The following is a 7,562-nucleotide window of genomic DNA, read 5'->3' on the forward strand; positions in this document are numbered from 1 at the left end:
TTTATTGGAACAGAAGAGCTGTGCTGGGCCCTGCCCTGGCAGGAGGGACCCACCTTCAGTCCAGGCCACAGAGCAGGGCGGGTCCCTTCAGGGACACAGGGCCTTGCTGTGGGTGGTGGCAGCATCTGCACAGCAGCAAGCTGGTAATGCAGCTGTGCCAGGGACATTGGGCATGGGCATGGAGATGTGAAATGTGTGGTGCAGGTGTCCCTGAGGGAGGTGTTTGGCCTTTCTTGTGAAGCTGCAGAGGGGCACCTATTGAGAGAGGAGATGGCTGAGGTCCCAGCTGCAGCTGGCACACAGGGACCCTCCTGCACAGCGGGAGATTCTCACTGTGCTCAAAGATTCCCTCTGAAGCCTAAGAGGGGAGCTTGTCAGAAGTCCCGAAAAATATCTGGGGAAAGGTCTTAGGTTAGTTGTTGAGACGAGGTAAAAATCTCCAGCGGGAAAAGAGTCTCTCCAGTAGGCTGGGTGTTTTGGGGTGTCTTAGTTCTTCCTAGAATAAAGATTACCAATTGACTGCAATTTCAGTTTTTATTCTAGATGTGTAAAAATGTTCCGAGATTTTCTGAATTCTAAAACTACCTTGAAAAATACAGAACTACTATGGAAATAATAATCTATAATTGTAGATTTCTTTCTACAAAAAATATTTCTAAATATTTCTAAAAATTTCAAATTTCTAAAAATGAAAAGCAAAGGCAAAACGAGGTCGCCTTTTCAGAATTCTAAAACTAATTTGAAAAATCCTAAACAACTGTGAATATTGGGAAGAAACATTTGGGGATTACTTGCTACCAACAATATCTCTAAAGGGTTCTAAAAATTTCTAATTTCTAAAAATGAAAAACATAGACAACATGGTGCCCCATGCCCGGCTGCTGCCTGCCCAGCCAAGGCTGTGGCCAGCCAAGCAGCTGTGCCAGTGCGGGTGGTACCAGCCAGAGCCCAGAGCAGAAGCCCAAAGGTGTTGCTCAAGCCCTTCCCTGGCAGGAGGGGCCCACATTCAGGCCTGGCCAGGCACCAGGGCCAGCACCTGCAGGGACAGAGGGTCCTGTTCTGGGTGGTGGCGGCACAGCAATAAGCTGATAATGCAGCTGTGGCAGGGACAACGGACACTGGCTTGCAGATGGAGAATGACAGGTGCAGGTCTCCCAGACTAACGTGTTTGGCAGGACATCTGAAGGTGCAGAGGTGCTCCTGTGGAGAGAGGAGGTGGCTGAGGCCCCCAGCTGCCGCTGGCACGCAGGGACCCTCCTGCACAGCAGGGCCCAGAGCGGCCAAGGCTCCCCAGCACGGCTGGAGCTGCTGGCACAGCTTGGCCCAGCTGGACAGCTGCCCCTCAAGGCCCTGGCGAGCAGGAGATGGCTCTGGGCAGGGTCCCTGGCCAGGAGCGGGCCCCAGAGCGCCTCTGCCTTTCAAGGGCAATCTCGTCCCCGCTCTTTCTCCTGCCCACCTTGCTTTGCCTCTGCCCGCTGCTCCTGGGGCTGCTCTTGGCCAGGCAGCCTCAGTGGCAGCCAGCACTGGCTGCAGCCCCAGCGGGGCTCCCCAGGACAAGGCCCAGCAATTAAGAGGCCAATTAAAGGCCTGGGCAGCAGCAGAACTCTTGGCAGAGTTATTTGGACAACCACTGACTATCTACAGGTCCACAGCAGCCTCACTGGGAATGTTTCTATTCTACAATAGACTTTCAAAAGAAGCTGTTTGAGGGAAAGATGAACAAAACACTCACCGTTTTGTCTTCCAGCAATACCAGATTCCAACACCACATAAAACGAAGAAATGCACCAAAAAAATCAGGCCTGCCATTACTTCTGGCCAACAGCGTGTTCCCTGACAGAAACCTCTTCTGATGTCCTTCTGGGAATTGGGAACACGTGTTGTGGTGCTGGCTGCCTCTGTGGGAGCAATGGGCAGTGAGAGCCCGTGCTGTGCTGTGCTGCTGAGCTGGCAGCATGGTGGGAATGTCCAGGATGTTCTCTGTTTCCCCCAGAGCTGGGGCCTGCAGGCACCTTGTTGGCCCTTGGCACAGGCTGTGCCACCCAGCAAAGCCCAGAAGGCTGGGAGCAGAGCCCGGGGGACAGCACAGCTGCTTGGGCAGTGGCTCCTTCCAGGGACACGGGCCAAACCCATCCCTGAGCAGCCACTGCCACCCCTGAGCCTCCCTTCTCCATGACATCTCCCCCAGCCCAAGGGGACAGAGCCAGGGCCTGTCAGGGGCCAGTGCAGCCCCTGCCCAGTTGGGAGCCAGGGCTGGCTGTGGCCCTGGGCTCGTGGCAGGGCTCCCGCTCGGGGCTGCTCCTGTGCCTTGGGCCTCTGGGCACTCACGGCTACCTCTGGGAGCAGCTGCACTGGGATAGATGTTGGTGCATGAGTCCCATTTCCCAGGAGCTGGAAACGAGCTCCAGAGGCCTGGAAGCCGAGGTGCCTCCAGCTTTGGCTGCTGCTGGGTCATGCAAGGTCCAGCCCTAGGGGAAGAGCTGCTGGCACACAGCCCCGCCAAGGACTGAGCCCAGCACAGCAATTACCTCCTGTGTCTGGGCCTGTGCCTGGCATCGCCTTCTTTCCTGCCAATGAGCCACTGCTTCCTCTGGGAAACGTCTCCACCTGCATGGTCTTTTGGTCCATCCCTTGAGAAAGGAAGAGGCACAGCTGAACCAGATGGAGAAGTTCTTGATTTGGGTGCTGGCATTTTCAGGACCTCATGCTTGTCAAATATGGGGATAAGGTTCAAAAAATGCCTTGGCTTTTGGGCCAGGGCCAGGGCCCTCCCTCCTCCAAAAAGCTGCCAATTCTGAGCAGTAGTGAGGGGATCGTGCAGGGTGAGGGCACACACGTGCACGGCTCTGTCCTGACACCTGCAGCGATGCTGCCCTGGCTGAGCTTTGGGCTCTGAGCTGGCAGCTCTCCCAGGGGGAAAGGCCTTCACCTACCCTCGCCATCTCCCAGAGCCTCAGTCCTGGACGTGGGTTGGGAAGCCAGATCACCTTCACCAAGAGGCTTGGCTGCAAGGAAAGGCAGGACAGAAGAGCTCCTGTGCATCTGTAGGAGATCCTCAGGCTCCCTGGGGCTGGCAAAGGAGCCACGAAAGGCAAAGCCCTGGGCACAGCCCCTTCCCTCTCTGCTCCTCTCCGTGGCTGCACAGAGCACACGGAAGGAGACACTGGCATTGCACATGGGAAGAAGATTGACAGCTAAATGCTCCTTCCTCCCACTGACAGCGATGCTGTGGGATCACTCAGGGCTCCAGAAGGGAGCAGGGCAAGGCTTCCAGAATCCTTCAGCCCTGAGATTATGTTAAGGGATATGGCACATGAGTGAGCTCTTGCCACCTTGACATTATTCCATCAGGAAAAGCACATTGAGAACTTGCCTCGAACATTCTCCAAGGCTTGCCAGCTGTCATCTAGCTGGGCTTCCAGATAATCCATGTCCTGATCCCAGTCTAGAAGCCAGTACAGATCAGAGCCACGTCCATGGTGCGCTGGGATCCACTTCTGCCTTGGGGTAGTGGGCACTGCAAGGGGTTTGGGTTAGATCATGAGTACCAGATGTCAGTGGACATGGCCAAAGCTGCAGAGGGGCCTGGGGAGCTCTGGGCTGGCTCTGGTCACTCTCCACCCTCTTTGCAGTCCCTGTGCAACATCCCTGGTGGGGGGTGACAGGGCCAGAGCAGGGGTCCTGGCTGCTGAGTCTCAGGAGAAGGCTGAGGGACATGGACCCACCTTGTCCTCCCTGCAGCATTTCCTTCAGCATTTGCGGAGTGATTTTGGATGGCACATGGAGTTTCTGGTGTCCTGTAGCTTTGTTCTTTCCACTTGGAGGACCTTAAGAGAAAACAGTTCCCCTTTGCAGGAATGGAGCCCAGAAAACCAGTGCTCAGCCTGTGGGGTCAGGAGGGACACACCACTCACCCCTGCGACGGGAGCCGGGCTTGCGTACAGTTACCAACCCAGGAGCTGGGAAAGTCCTGCCTGCAGACACACCTGTAACTCAACAGCCACAGAAGCTTCTGTCACCTCTGCTCATCTGCACAGGCAGCACTGAGCCACGGGAGAGGTGAGGGGATGGCAAAGGGCAAGGGCACACACGTGTATGTCTCTGTTCTGACACCTGCAGTGGTGCAAGGATATTTAAACTGCTTATTCTGCCAGGAAAGGACCATTGAGAACTTACCTCCAGCATTTCTCAAGTGTTTCAAGCTGTCATCCAGCAGGGCCTCTGGATAATGCAAGTTGTGATTCCAATCTAGAAGGGAGCCCAGATCAGAACCCTGCCATGGTGTGCTGAGATCCCCTTCTACTTTTGACAACTGGGCACTGCAAGGGTGTTGGGTAAGACCCTGGGTGCCAAATGTCAAATAACATGGCCAAAGCTGCAGAGGGGCCTGGGGAGCTCTGGGCTGGCTCTGGTCACTCTCCACCCTCTTTGCAGGCCCTGTGCAACATCCCTGCAGAGGCAGCAGGACCAGCCCAGGGCCCCTGGGGACTCTCTCCCTCCCACAGAGGAAAGCCTCCCTAAAGGCCTGTGGAAAACCATCCCCAACTCTTCCCAGGAGAAGGAAGTGCTGTCCCAGGAAAGGGAAGCCAGGCCGCGGGCTCACCTGCTCCCTGTGCTCGCTGCGGAGCAGCCTGGGCAGCCCTGTCAGGCAGGGCCACTGCCAGGAGGAGCAGGAGGAGGAGGCGCAGAGCAAAGGCCATGGTGCCTTGCCCTCTGCCAGTCCTGCAGCTCTTGCTGCCACCACTGTCCTGACACCGCTGTCCCAATGTCAGCACCGCTGCTGCCGCCGCCGCTGCTGCCGCAACAGTCGTGGTCAAGGACTGACTGCTCGGTCCTCGTGGTGCTGTGCAACCACGGGGCTCTGGGACCTCTGTGACCTCAGAGCCTGCTGTCACCTCAGCCTGCTGTCACCCCACAGGCTGCTGTGACCTCATGGCCAGGGTGGAATTGTGTGGGGAGTGGGATCTGCCTTCTTCACCAGGGAGCTCAACCTGCCCAGCAGCTCTGCCCAAGGGCTATGACAGGGTCCCAGCCCAGCTGATCTCACAGGCTGGGGGATGAAGGGATGGAGAGCAGCCCTGCTGAGAAGGACTTGTGGCTGCTGCAAGGAGAGAGGCTGGACATGAGCCAGCCATGTGCCTCCAAAGGAGGCTGCCCAGCAGCTTGAAGGAGGTGATTCCACCACCCCTCTGCTCTGGTGTGAGCCCACCTGGAGTACTGCATCCACCTCTGGGTGCCCAGCACAGAAAGGACATGGTCCTGTTGGAGCTAGTCCAGAGGAGGGACAGAATGCTCTGAGGGCTGGAGCCCCTCTGCTTTGGAGACAGGCTGGGATAGCTGGGGGTGTTCAGCCTGGAAGAGGGAAGGCTCCACGCAGACCTGATTGCTACCTTTCAGTACTTTAAGGGAGCTTTTAGAAAACACAGGACAGAATTTTTAGTAGGGCCTGTTGTGACAAGACTGAGGGGGAATGTTTTCAATCTAAAAGACAGTAAATTCAGACTAGACCTAATGAAGATGTTTTTTACACTGTGGGTTTTGAAACCCTGGCACAGGTTGCCCAGAGAGGTGGGCATCCATCCCTGCTGACATTCAAGCTCATGCTCTGAGCAACCTGATCCAAAGGTGTCCCTGCTCTCTGCAGGGCACTGCACTAGATGGCCTTTAAATGTCCCTTCCAAGCCAAGCCATTCTGTGCTGCTGTGCACCAGTAGAGCAGTGCTGGAATAATGCTGGGGTGATGATGCTGGCACCTGTGTTTCGGTAGTTGTGCCATTTAGCTGTTGGCCAAGAGAGGATTGATGGGCTGCACAGTGAAGTCTGCAAAGAACAGTGTGCTCAAGGAGAAACAGGAGAGGAACAGGGCTTCCAGCTCAGATAAATGCCAGCATTTTGCTGCCCATTTCTTGTTAAGAAATAAAGCAATGTTCTGAAGATCCCTTCAGTGTGGGTGCACTATTGGCTGTATCAGTGCTTGTGTTCTGTAAAACAGGTGAGCTGTTACAGCTTCTTGCCCCATTTACCACTGATAAAACCCAAATACTGCATTGCTCCATGTCTCCTTTCTTCCAAGTAAAGGCAGATTTTCTTCATTCTTCAGTGGGACATATTCGTCTGTTGACAAGCAAATTCTTGCCATTCACACAATGTTGATTTGCTCTAATCACATTATAATTAAGACCTACCTCTCACTGTAATTAAGGCTGATGGATTGTGAGGCAAAGTGTTGCATCATTTTCCCTGGAGAGAGTTTTTCTCTAATTCAATGACATTTGAAGACAGGTGTAGCCTACCATACTTCTGGCATACTAGAAATGAAAAAACAGCCATGGAAACAGGCTGTTTTACCCTTTCCTCCTCCTCCTTCTCCAAGGTATTTTAATCCCTGAAGTCTGAGCTCTTCAGCTGCCTCACAAACATTGTTTTAATTCACACAGGTATCCATCAGGACAGTGGCTGTGAAGCTTGGAACAATGTAGGTTTAGAGCAGCAAAAATAATAATCCATTTCCCAGGTTAAGCCAAGCACTTCCCAAATAACTCTAGCTATCCTCAGGGATGTTTCCAAAAGTATCACAGTAAATGTTGGGAGTGGGGAGAGAATGTGAACAAAATTAAAAATACAGCTTTCTGAGATCTTTTTATTCCTATAAAAGCAGAGTCAAAATTGTTTATAGATAGAACATTAACTAAGAAGTGAACAACAGATTTTCAAGATAATTGCTTAGGAATCAAAAATATCTAAATAAAAATAACTTAACATGTGGATTTATAAGAAAACAATCATACTAAGAAAAAAACCATACCTACCAAATCTAAAAACAACAAGTCTGCCTCATCTGTCTCAATAACAAAAAAACCCAACAAAACACCATTGAAAAGAATCAGATCCTCAAGACCATTACTACATACAGGACCTTCCAGGTAATGGGAATAAACAAAGGAATTTTTGGACAGTTTTTTTTTCTCCTTGGGCTGGGGGAGCTGTCACAGGGAAGGGAGGGTCAGGAGTGGCAGTGGCTGCTCAGGGATGGGTTTGGCCCGTGTCCCTGGAAGGAGCCACTGCCCAAGCAGCTCTGCTGTCCCCCGGACTCTGCTCTCAGCTTTCTGGGCTCTGTTGGGGGGCACAGCCTCTGCCAAGGGGTGCCAAGGTGCCTGCAGGCCCCAGCTCTGGGGGAAACAGAGAACGTCCTGGCCGTATCCAGCGTGCTGCCAGCTCAGCAGTGGAGCACAGCACAGGCTCACGCTGTCCATTGCTCCCACAGATGCAGCCGGCACCACAAGACATGCTCAGAAGATCTGGGAGAGCATGAGAAGAGTTTTCTACCAGGGAACACATGGTTTGATTAAGTTAATGGCCACTGTGGCTGGTGGAGCACTTTTCCTGCTGATGTGCTATGCTGGAATCTGGTATTGCTGGAAGAGAAAAGGGTGAGTGTTTTGCTGATCTCGGCCTCAAACAGCTTCTTGAAAGGCTGCTCATAGTCGGGAAACATTCCCAGTGAGGCTGCTGTGGACCTGTAGATAGTCATTGGTTGTCCAAATAACTCTGCCGAGAGTTCT

This window comes from Cyanistes caeruleus, unplaced genomic scaffold (genome assembly GCF_971803275.1).
Source record: "Cyanistes caeruleus unplaced genomic scaffold, bCyaCae1.hap1.1 HAP1_SCAFFOLD_230, whole genome shotgun sequence".
NCBI lineage: Eukaryota > Metazoa > Chordata > Aves > Passeriformes > Paridae > Cyanistes > Cyanistes caeruleus.